Source organism: Euleptes europaea, chromosome 12, assembly GCF_029931775.1.
Source record: "Euleptes europaea isolate rEulEur1 chromosome 12, rEulEur1.hap1, whole genome shotgun sequence".
NCBI lineage: Eukaryota > Metazoa > Chordata > Lepidosauria > Squamata > Sphaerodactylidae > Euleptes > Euleptes europaea.
The window spans coordinates 44,698,506-44,711,575 of NC_079323.1; the positions used below are offsets into that span (position 1 = coordinate 44,698,506).

At 41.5% G+C, this 13,070-nt stretch overlaps 1 protein-coding gene across 3 annotated transcripts in view; it reads right to left on the reverse strand.

Moving 5' to 3' along the window:
- The window catches only part of CADM2 (cell adhesion molecule 2), a 537,284-nt gene that overhangs the window by 252,828 nt on the left and 271,386 nt on the right, over window positions 1–13,070 (reverse strand). The gene's annotated exons all lie outside the window — the stretch shown is intronic.

Here is a 13,070-nt window from a genome sequence, read left to right on the forward strand (position 1 = left end):
CAACCTTCATAGATACTGCAAACTGTACTATGCCAATAAAGGTATTTGAAATTTGAACCATCATAGAGTCAGACAGGTGGAAAGGCCAACATAAAGCATCCCTGATAAGTGTTCATCCAGTCACTGCTTGAGGGCTGCCAGTGAGGGGGAGCTCACCACCTCTCTAGGCAGCCAATTTCACTGCTGAATTACTCTCACTGTAAAACATTTTTTCCTAATATCCAGCCAGTACCTTTCTGCCTGTAATTATTACCCATTATTACAAGTCCTATCATCTATTGCAATCAGGAACAGCTCCCTGCCCTTCATTAAGTGACAGCCTTTCAAATACTTAAATAGAGGAATCATGTTCCCCTTCAATCTCCTCTTTTCCAGACTGAACATTCCCAAGTCCCTCATCCTTTTCTCATAGGGCTTGATCTCCAGGTCCCTGACCATTCTCATCACTCTCCTCTGCACCTACTCCATTCTGTCCATATCCTTTTTAAAGTGAGGCCTCCAGGTGAAGACCACCGATCTAGGGGACATAAGATGATACTATCTGAATTTTTTTTAAAAAAATACTGGTGGACATTATCAATCTGTCCCTGAGCTCAGGGGTCTTCCCAGGGGAGGGTTGAAAGAGGCTGTGGTGAGGCTGCTCTTGAAAAGCAAACAACAAAAAAACCTTTGGATTCTATTGTTCTTGTCAAGTATTGCCCAGTGTTGAATCTTTCATTCCTGGGTAAGGTAGTTGAGAGAGTAGCAGATGAACAACTCCAAGCTTTGCTGGAGGACACTTAAGTCCTGGACCCATTCCAGTCTGGTTTCTGGCCTGGTTATGGGACTGAGGTGGCATTGGTCGCCCTCATACACAAACTCAATTGACAGCTGGATTGAGATGGATCGACGCTGCTGTTATTGCTTGATCTGACAGCAGCATTTGATATGGTCAATTACAATCTGTTGACCCACTGCCTCACCGATACAGGTATATGTGGGACAGCCCTGCAATGGCTGGCCTCATTTCTCCAGGGCTGGGGACAGAGGGTAGTGCTAAGGGACAGGGTGTCACTACGTTACCTTTAAAAAAAAACTTTTCAGATTTTTCTGCTAGATTTAACTTTAGCTGGTTCTGTTTCAACCATTCCACCATGCCTTCCAGACACCTGGCCAATATAACTGGGGCAGTATCCAGCCACCCACCCATCAATAGATACCACTGGGTGTCATCCGCATACTGATGACAACTCAGCCCGAAACTGGACAAGCTGGGTGAGGAGGCACATATAGATTTTAAATAACTTTGATGAGAGGATCGCCCCCTGGGGGACTCCACATACTAATGGATAACGTAGTGACATCCTGCCCCTTAGCACTACCCTCCGACCCTGGAGAAATGAGACCAGCCATTGCAGGTTCAAATATCCATCTTGCTGTGGATTTTGGTCTAGTCACACACTTTCAGCCTAATGTACCATGCAGGGTTGTTTTGAGGATTAAATTGAGTAGAATGGAATAATGTAAGCTGCTTTGCCCCCCACTATGGAGGAAGGTTGAGTAGAAGTGAAGTAAATAAATATTAAATATAGCTGAAGATGGGAGGCTGATAAAAGGTAGGTTGGTGACAAGCTGTGAAGGAGAGAATGAAGCGGGTAAAATGGAAAAGATATGGGGGTTGTCAGGGAGAGGGAAAGAGGAAATAGTGTGGGGAGGGGGATACAAGAAAAATGAGGCACCCCCCCAAGAAGTGCCTACAATGCAACTGGGCCTGGCCCAATGGCTAGCACCACACAACTGGGATATAGTTTTCCTAGATAGAGGCTGCTGGTGGGGAGAGGGAAAACTAAAGGCAGAGGGACAATAAAGGTAAGTTCCACTGTGAGTGGAAAGGAGACTGAGTTGCCAACTGCAGGTTAGGAAATTCCTGGAGATTTGGAGGGATGTATCCTGGGGAGGGTGAGGATTAAGGAGGGTAGGGACCTCAGGATGATATAATGACACAGACTCCACCTTCCAAAGCAGCCATTTCCTCCAGGGGAACTAGAGTTGCAAACGTCCAGCCTCCATCTGGACATCACCCAAAATTACAACAGCTCTCCATATGACAGAGATCAGTTCCCTTGGAGAAAATGGCTGCTTCGGAAGGTGGAGTCTGTGGCATTACACCCTGCTGAGGTTGCTTCCCTCCCCAAATCTCACTTTCTCAAGGATCCACCCCAATTCTCCAGATATTTCTCAACTTGGTACCAGGAACCCTAAGGGGAAATTATTGCTAAGGGGAACTGATGGGAGATCCATTGTGATTCCAGGAGATCTCCAGGTTGGCAACTCTAGAAGAAGAGAAGGAAGGAGGAAAAAGGGTGAGGCTATGGGGCTTTTAGGAAAGAGAAGGAGGAAATGTTGCGGGAGGGAGAACTTAGATGCCTTCCAAAAGTACTCGTGGGTTCCCATTTGTCCATATAGCTAATAGCCAAGTGTAGCCCCCATCTGGAGATACCTAAACTTAAAAAAAATGCATTGGGTGGCTTAACCCCCACCCCCCAAATACAAGAGCACAGACAACACATTTACCTTCTCCTCTTCCTATGTCAGGATGCAACAATGACTATGGGGAGAAGAAGCTCACTGGGACAGTGACAGAGGTCAGGAGCTGGAAAGGACTTGCCAGCAGCGGCAATGAGGGACAAGCAGCAGCTTTGGAAGTCAGGAACTGCATTGCTCTTGGCCTCTGCTTCTCTTGTCTGGGGGGGGGCATAGTGCTCTCCAGCAAGGTGTGAATGGGGAGGGAGAAGAGCCAGCATTGTCAGTGACAGTGTGGAGGGGGAGAATCCTTGGAGGTTGGGAGCCTTGTGGCTCTTGGACTCTGATTCTGGTGTCCAGGGGAGAAACCACAGAGACCAGGACCTGTACAGCTCTTGGCCTCCAATGCTGGTGTCACGGGAGAGAAGCCCGGAGGTGGGGAGCAATGTCTCTCAGCCTTCAATGCCAGTGTGTGTGTGTGTGGGGGAAGAAACCTCAGCAGCCCTGCAGCTGGGCAGGAGGAATAAAGGTCAGAAGCATAGAGGGTATCACAGGTCACCACTTATAAAGTCTAAAAGCCAGGAGTATCCTGATCTGTTAGCAAACTAGGTCATGAAGAGATGAGGATAATTAATTCAATGAGGATTTCACTATCCAAACAAGAAGAGCTTAATGTTAGATTCTGGTATCTATAACCAACCTTGAGAAATAACCCTATCTGAAAAAGAAACATTTAGGATAATTTGAAAACCAAGGAGTCTTTAACATTTCAGATCAGATTGCTTTAGGATATAGAACTCACTTCTCTATTGGAGGATGGTTTTATGTCACATAACCAATTAAGGTCATGTCTGGCAAAGGGCTGCCCCAGAGTAAATAATTTAAGGACCATGCATTTTAATACTTGAAAATAGGAGGAAAATGAGATCATTCATGTAATGAAGTCATTACAATGTGTAAAAATGCACATTATTATTTACTACTGCTATTATATCAGCCAGTGTGATGGGGCTGTTAAAGTGTTAGACTAGGATCTGGGAGATCAGATATTTAACCCTCCACTCAACCATAAAGCTTCATGAGGGCCCTTTCAGATGGGATTTGTGTTTGGTTTATTGTATGAAGAGGCTGCTTTGCCTCTGCAGGTTGTTAGGACATTTGCAGGGCATTCCTTTCAAGGGCTGACTTCCCATTTCCCTCCTCTTTTAAATGCTGTCTGAAATTTCCACTCCCATTTTGTTTCAGAGAAAGAGAAGGCAGCAATGGAAAAAATGGGATAAGGTAGCAGTGTGAAAATGTCATGAGTAAGCCTAAACCAGTCAGTCCTAGCCTACTATCATAGGGTAGCTATGGAACTTCACAGATGGACTCTTCAGTCAGCAATGGGCAGGAAGAGGGATGGATAAGATAAATGAAAATGGTTCCACTTCTTGGGTTATGTATACAATGTTGAATTCTTCTTGTGATAGCTCTGGGTAACTCAGCTCCTCATCATAACTGTTTTCTTCTTCAGAGCAAGAAGAGTCTACAGGTAGGTTTCTTGAGGCAAGATTCCCTTGTTGCCTGATTTTTTCCTCGAGTCCTTGGATGCTTAACATCATTCTGAGGTGGCTTTAGTGGTTGCCCAACCAGTTGTCCTGCTGGTAACAAATGATTCTGTTTCTTCACCCACCTTCATGTATCACCTTGTAGAATGGCAGCTCAAGAATTTTCTGCCCCATAAAAATCTGTTTTCCATCAAACTGCTATTTAAAGCTTTTCTAATAACCCAAAATTATAAAGGAGAACTCAGTCTCCAAGTTGTAAATCCTGGCGGTTGAACATGCTGATTAGCTTTATTATAAGCATTGTGATGGCCTGCAGCTTTTGCAGCTAGGTGGTAGATCTCTCTTTAGCAATCAAGGTGTGCAGTGTATTTCATATACTCTGCTGCAGGTGTTCCATTTGGTGAAACACCAAAACACAGGTCTATAGGCAGATACACTTCTCAACAAAACATGAGATCATAAGGAGAAAACCCTGTAGCATCATTTTTGGTACAATTGGATGCATGTATAAGGGAACTGAGATGCTGAGTCTGTTTATTATTTCTTCTAGATTCCAAAGTCTCAAGCATATCTAGCAGAGTTCTGTTAAACGTCTCAGGTTGAAGGTCATCTTGCGGATGATAGTGTGTAGTGTGAGACTTCCTAATTACTACAATACGGAACAATTCAGCAATTAAATAGCTTTCAAAATCCTTGCCTTGATTTGAGTGAATTATTTTGGGCAATCCATAATGGGCAAATGATTTTCTCCAAAGAATCTTAGCAATAGTGCTGCCTCACTGGTCTTTAATTGGATAGGCATGAGCGTAGCAAGTGAAATGATCACTAATCACAAGGATGTACTTTAAAAAAACTTTTTACTGAGGGTAAGAATGTCCCTACAAACCAGCTCTAAAGGCATTTCTTTGACAATGCTAACCAGGCTTGCAGAGCAGAATGAGAGAGTCTTTCTCTGGATGTATTTGACATTAGGCCAATAAAATTAGACACAATCAAGATCTTGTGTTCTTTCTATCCCAAGATGCCCCATGCAGTCTTAGAGAGATCTCATCACTTTCATATGCTACTATGGTTGCCTAGCAACAGCCACTGAGGGAATCCATTGCTTAAAGCTACAGACCCTCCTTTTGTCATTTTTGGGTTTCTTAAAAAACAAAAAACGCTAATGCCTTTCTCTTTCTTTCTTTCTTTCTTTCTTTCTTTCTTTCTTTCTTTCTTTCTTTCTTTCTTTCTTTCTTTCTTTCTTTCTTTCTTTCTTTCTTTCTTTCTTAAATTCCAGATTTTTCTGCAAACCTGGGACCCTTTTCAGGTTTGTAGAAAGATCTGTCTTGGTTGTTCACAGCTCCAGTCACCAGATTTAAGTATCCTCAGATTTGTCTGACTTGCCTATTAGAATGTAAGATGGTGATGACATGATTAGGTAGTAGAAACAACAGTTTATTATTTCAACTCAGGAGGACTGATTTCACATAATTATCACCAGAGAAATACTGAGCCATTCAATCTGTCTTCAAGTTTAAAGCAAGGACTAATACTGTTTATTTTGGCAGCATAACATGGTAATCTGATCAATTTTTTTTAAGTTGATGGGGGGGGGGAGGAGATGAAAAGTGACCCTGTAGGTAAAAACTGCTAGTGTGGTGAGAATAAAAAGCACAGCAGTCAAAAGAACCTTTTCAAGTTTAAAGAGGTCAGTGGGGTACTAGGAGGAAAAAGATGAGGTGCCAGTGGCTTTATTATTATTTATAAAAAAACAGCTGGAAGATGCTACTAAAAGCAAAATATGTATATTTTAAATAAATGATAGCATAGTGGAAAAGGAAGATATCTAAATTGAAAATGGGTAAAATCATTCAGTATACCCACTGATATACAACCTGCTGAATGGTGAATGGATGCATGTGGAAATAATAACAATTATTAAAGAAAATACATGAAGAGAAATAATACCTGCCAAAAGAAAAGGTGTTAAACTTATAATAGACTCAGTGGCAATACAAAAAGCACAATGCAACCCAATGGGAGGCTGAATAAATAGATTTGGAGGGTGGACATCAATATGAAACCATGAAGTATATACACCATCAGTCAGAACCACTGGGAGTAAATCGGATTGCGCCAGGCAGACTCTTGCACAGAGAGTGGAAAATATTAGAGACAGCCTAATTTTGCTTAGCTTAAAATTTCAATCATTTTTTCTACTGGAGATGATAAGTACCGTACAAATTATTCCTCAATATACCATCATCATATTGTATTTTTGTTAATGCTTAATGACATACACTGCTGATATGATAAATATGCACATGTTTTGGCATGATTTTCACAGGCACCCGTTGGATCAAATACTTCTCCCCATGCCTAGATTTTTTAAATGTTTCCAAAAGGCTTTTTTGTACAAGCTAAGAACCAATGAGGTCTTGCAGGGGGCACCTCATTTCCCCCTCATCCCCCTCCCCATACTATACTCTCCCTTTTCCAAGCAGCCCCTGTATCCTCACCTTTCCCTGCTTCCTTCTCTAGTTCCCACTGACCAAACTTCCCTGCCACCCTAGTCTTCAGCCTTATATATTATCTATTCAATTCATTTATACCCTGCCTTTCTCGCCAAGGACACGATGCAGCTTATATACTGTTCATCTCTCCTACACTGTATCATCACAACCCTGTGAGGTAAGTTACACTGAGAGTGAGTGCCTTGCCAAAGGTCACCCAATCATGGCATAGTGGGGATTCAAACTGTAGAAAGATCAGGCTTCTCTGTTCAAGGCTCCAGACTCCACATTTAAGTATCCACAGATAAGGCTATGTTGAGAATTAGATATATTGTTGAAAGAGATTTGTTTTCATCTCATGTTTCTGCTAAGAAATAGCATTCACAATGGCGTACAAATATAAAATTCAGCAATTGAATAGTTGATGTCTAACTTTTAGTGACATCAAAGTAATAACTTTGATGTCACTAAAACACAGATAAACAGGATATTTAAAAAGACAATAGACTAAGCACCTGGGAAATATGATTGGGTAATAATAATTTGGATGTCACCACACCTAAGTAATATCTTGGGTAACTATCTGCCCAGCCTCTGAAGTCTGAACGCAGGGAGAAGGTTATTTGATGTAGATTTTATCTGACAGGTAGATTTGTACAGGTGGAAGTAATAATTCCATATTATATGAAAAGTTGAATGACAGCTAGTGTGTTATAGTGGTTAGAGTATCAGACTAGGATCGATGAGATCTTGCTTCAAAATTCCACTCTACCCCAAGATCACTGGGTGGGCCAATCTCATACTCAGCCTAACATACCTCACAGGGTTGTCGTGAGGATAAAACAGAGAAAAATAATGTTGTAAGCCACATTGTGGGAAAACTGAAGTATAAGTGAAATAAATGTATCCAGTTAATGCCCATGTTATCTTCTCTTTTAAAACAAAAAGTGCAAACATTGTCCCCTGCTTAAGAGTGACACTATCTAGGCCAGGTACCTTTTCAGGCTCGTCATTTTAATTATCTCATTGTCTATTATGGTACTATGAGAAATTGATGCAGTTAGGTATCATATGAAAAAAGATGTAGGGAAGCAGGGACGAACAAGCCTCATCTTGTTCCATTACATTTGCACATTTATGAAGCTACCAGTGTTACTTCTGAGCTAATGCCACAATCACATTAAGCAAGGAGGTACTTGTATGGCTCCACAGAAACAATTGTTCTATACAATCATCTCCCATGTGGCAGCAGAAAATGTCTTCTTTGTGCAGAGGGGAACGCAAGACTTCCTTCAGATAGCAGCCCTTCATGTCTTGTGGTATACTGTTCCAGAGGATCTTTCTACATTGGGAACAAGCTGTTTGAAGAAACATCGACTGCTGCTTGATGGCGGAATGTAGACGTTCCCATGTGCGAGCAAGAGCATCACTTATACAAGTTTGGATTTAGGCTAATAATTATAACAGTAATAACAAAAATAATAATTATAATGTATATAGCTAAGGTTTTATCTTCTTTGTAGCTTTACAAAACAGAAAGTTCGTCTTCTCTGTATTTCCCTCACGTACAACCACTGTAATATGAAGTATAACTGAAAAGCATTATGTGTATTATTAAAATCTAGTTAATGAGATGCCTCACATTTTATTCTAACTCATGAGCATTTATTGATTCAGAGCTACAGATTTAGTTTTTCCAAGATTTCTAGAATGTTTATTTGTACAGGATATATTATTGGAGCGGTTTAGATTTCAACCAACTGCAATTATACCTCCTCTAGCCCTAAAATTGTTAACCTGTTACACCACTTACATCTGTTATTGTGTTTCTGCAACAACAATACACTAAGACCGCCACCCAATTTTGCCCAACACAATGGATCTTAGGGATGGTACCACTTTTCAGAAGTTGGACTCTTATGATTTCTCAGTGCTTTTCCCTGAAGAAATAATAAAATTAGTAAAATAGACAGTGAAACTGTTGCTAGCTTTGTTGTATAGCTGTCCTGTGTATATGCCACAAGGTATATGACATAAAAATGCCATACAATAATTGAACAATATGGGGTAGCTAGCAAAGAACAATAAGCAGAATTAAAATACATCAAAAATATTAGTAAAATAAATGAAAAGTGGCACTGTTGCACAATTTGCAGCAGAATATCAGGGGGAAATTAGATACAGGTTTCTGGCAAGGGGAAACTCTGCTGAACCAAACAGGTTCCAGTGAGATATCTGGAACCGGGCATGGAACTGTTTGGCAATTCACACTTGTATGTGTGTATAAAATCCCTTCAAGTCACAGTTGACTTATGGCAGCTCCATAGGGTTTTCAAGGCAAGAGACTAACAGAGATCATCTGCCATTGCCTTCCTCTGCATACCAACCCTGGAATTCCTTGGTGGTCTCCTATCCAAATACTAGTCAGCACCGACACTGCTAAGCTTCCAAGATCTGGCTTGGGAGACTCCTATGTCATGAGATACAAAGGAACTGCATAGCCCTTCAGTTCTTACACCAACACAATCAGTATGAGTACGAGAGCGTACGTATGAGAGAGTACAGGATGCCTTTTGGGACATCATGACTTTCATATCATATTATATGAAAATCATGACAGCATTCCTTCTCATTAGTGAAGTCAGATAGTTTTGAAAGCTTGACAGGGCATTAATCAGCACATGCAGGCTCAGATTGTGTAACAGTAAAAGGGAATGTGAGCTGATTCACACATTTCAAAGTTCTCATGGCTCCCATAAAGACTTTGGATCACACTGTGCTAGGACTTCCATGTTTATCAGGCATGTGGGGCCAGATTCAGATCAGGACCACAACACAAATAGAAAAGGGTAGAGATGGATCTATGATTTTTTTTGAAACGGAGCAAAAGTACAAATTGATGTCCCCGATTTATTATATACATATTTTTATTTATATAATCAAAGACAGTGAATGAAGTACAACTGAGAGATCTGAACACAGTGCAGACAAAATATAGGTAAAACCCAACAAAAGAAGCTGGAAAACACTTCAGATGGGAATCTTAACTTTCAGATAAGCACCTTTCCTGTTTGTTTCCATTTATAAGAAACATTTCAGAGGTAAAGTGCCTCTGTATAATCAGGGAGAGCTATGTGGTAAAAAAAATCCCTCTCAGAATTCATTTTTAAAAATCTCTCCCTATCCTCACTCAATTCTCTCTCACAACATCCGTTCCACCTGTTTGTCGCACACCTTTAGTTTAGGAATGTCTACTTGGAAGAAAGCTCTATTGAGTTCCATGTGTCATGTTGCAGGCAAGGAGTGAGGGCTGGAAACATAGTCTGGGAAGGAGTCCAAGGTCATTCACAGTTCAGGCAGAGTCTGACAGGCAAGGGCAGGCCAAGGCCTTAGTCTGAATCAGTCCAAGAAGTCAGGATACCAGGAATCCAAAGTATAGCAAGGAGACAAGGCTGATACGCACAGAGGTTAGCAACAGGTTGCTTGCACAACAGCCAAGCCTACTTGATGACTTAAGTAAGCCTGGGGGGGAACCAGCTATTGCTGGTTATCCCATCTCAGCACTCCCTGCCTGGTCAAGCTCATTAATCTTCATCGCTGTCAGCAGGGACTATTCCTTCCTGGGCCTGCAATCTAGCACTTCTTCTTTCCTCATGTATCTGTGCCTTGAGTCTCTTGTGCCTCTGTTCCAGCGGCTTTGGGGGGGCTCTCTGGTGGCACTGCCTGTGGCTGAATCTCTGACACAGGTGAGTCTTCAGTGCTGGGTGGCTGCAGATATAGGAAGGACTCATCTACCTGAGGCTGCTCCTCTCTTTCATAGCCTTCAGTTTCAAGGTCTTCCTCATCTGATGAAGCCCCAGTAGGCTGACCCATGACACCATGAGACTTATTCTCAGGCACAGAGAGGATCACTATGCAAGAATAAGGTCTTTAGAAAAGAAGGGAGAAAGTCTAAACAGGTCTACTCAGATCAAGTCCCATTTTATTCCCAAGAAAATATTGCAGGTGAAGTTGCCTTCCTAACTACCCCCCTGGGAAAGCATCCAGAATCAATTAACTGGAGAAATTCAGTCTCTTTTATGGAATCTACCCCATCACCCTCCCCCTTTAATTCAAATACATTATTAAAGAAAACAAAGTCTGGTCTTTATCTCCCATCAGTCATTCATTGCCTGAGAATCCCCCCTCAGAAGAGGGATGCTAGCTCCCTCCCACTCTCTGTCTTAAAACAATTGCGGTGTTTTAACTCATTCAAGTTAATTCTTCTGAGGTATCCAGGAAACCACATGTGCTAAACTTTCTCTTTTCTGGCTGTAGCAGATGGGGACGCTTATAAGTAGTGACAGGAGGATTCCTGGCTAGGATGTCACTTGCCCCACCCTCCAGCATGCTGCGCCCCTGGAGGAGGGAGAACCAGGGGGCCAAAGTAGGAAGCCTCCCAGTCCCAGCACCTCCTCCTTAACCCTCACTGTGACAAAGAGCAGCATTAGGAGGGTGCACTTCTTCACCTGAGCTTAAAAACAAACAAACAAACAAATAAAAACTGGATTTTCCCCATGGCCAGGAGAAGGGAGCAAGGGACCCTGGCATTGCCCCTCAGGGGCTGGGGCTGGCTCATCGCAACCAGTGGTCTCTGGGGCCTCTTGGTGACACCAGGCACTCTACACACCAGCCAATGCTGCAGCTGCTCATGAGAAAGCTGTTCAGGGGGGCAGGAGGAGCCACCAGCCAGGAATGGCTGGTGGGGCACCCTTTATGCTGCCCCATCTGGGTGCCACCCAGGCATGTGCCCCCTTCGCCCCCCTAGATCTGTCCCTGGAAAAGGAGCTTCAGCTTTCACCCTGTGCCATTGTCCTAACCTGAAATGGCCCCAGGGAGCCACTATTTGCTCTGCTGGGGAACTTACATGTAATTGCGGCTACATGTCCATTTCTCAGCAATGCAAACAGTGGATCCCTGGTGCTGCTTCAGGTCAGGAAAATGGTGTGTGAGATGGGGCAGGCTCCATGTGTCATGATCCTAATCCAAACAGACCTGAACATGTGATCTAAAGACATTGTGGTGATCATGACACCTCTGTAATGTGTAAATTGCCCCCTCTCTAGCAGTTTAACAGCAGCACAAAAACAAACTGCCTTTAAATAAAAGAAATGGAGATATTCTCTCTGATATTGTATATATCTCAAATTCTTCAGCTTTAGAATGAAGGTGGGTGTAGCTGGTAGGGTAGGAAGGAAATCTGTGCTTACAAGTCACACAAAAAGACAAAATTTTACTTCATCCTTGTTTACATCATTGTGAGCACTGTTGTAGGGATCAGGAAAAAATAGACGCAGTAAATGGGTAGAGACTGGCTATACTAGAGAACATGGCAAAAATGCTACCTATAATTTTGTATGGCACAATGACTGATAAAAGGAATTATTCTATTCTAAACTAGAAGGGGGAAAATGGTGAAAAGCATCTCTGTTTTCCCAGATTTCCTGATCCATGTTTATATTTGCAAAAATGTCTGCTATTGGTGATGAAATGAATGCTTGATTTTGTTAGGTTGCTATTCCTAAAGAAACCATATTGCATTGTAACCACAGAAAAAATACTTTGTATGTTCAGGCTTTAGATCTACACACTCCACTAACTTTTTATAATAGTTTCCTTTTAAAATAGAAAAAAATAAAGATATTGATTTTTCATTTAAATTTCATCTTGGAAGTGAAAGATTATAACCCAACATAAATACTAGAGACCTGTATAGAGTGGATTGGCCTATAAATTCTAATGCACACAACCATACACACAATTCCTAATCAGTTGGAGGAGGTAGAATATCACTCTGTTTACTCTTCACACCGGTACTCTAATTTGCATGCACATATAACCTCTCTTACACATTCTCTCTCTCTTATATACCACCTATTTTTGCCTCATCCTCTCCCCTTCTTTTAACTCCAAGGTTGATGTACATGCTGTTTGTGGCAGAGATTCACCACAAGTGATTACAGTAGATCATTCTTTCATATTATTCCAAGAATTATGGCATTTGGCCGTGTCTCCACATTAGGTTCATGCTTTTCAATCTTTTTTTACATTTGCACTGGCTTTCAATTTTCCATTATTGTGTACTATGTCATTTTTATGCAGATGATCCTCAAATTTATTTATTTGATTAAAAAAACAACAACCAACAACAATCAGCATTCAGAAAACAGTGCAACCCTGTCTGATTGATGTTAAAAACTGAACAGCTCAGGAACTGCAAGATAATACAAATAAGATAGATATCATGAACTGGGTCTCTTTCTGCAATCTAATTATTCTAACTTGGCAGCAATCTTCTGTGAATACAAGAAGGTTTTATATTTTGTGATGGGATCTGTCTTTTTAAAAAAAGATATAGTAAATGAGTACATCACACAGTACAATTTTTTTTGGGGGGGCGGCACTCCAGGCATTAAGTTTTGCAACCAAAGCATGCAAATTCAGTAAATATATGCAAATATATCTCATTTGCATAATTAATTGCAAT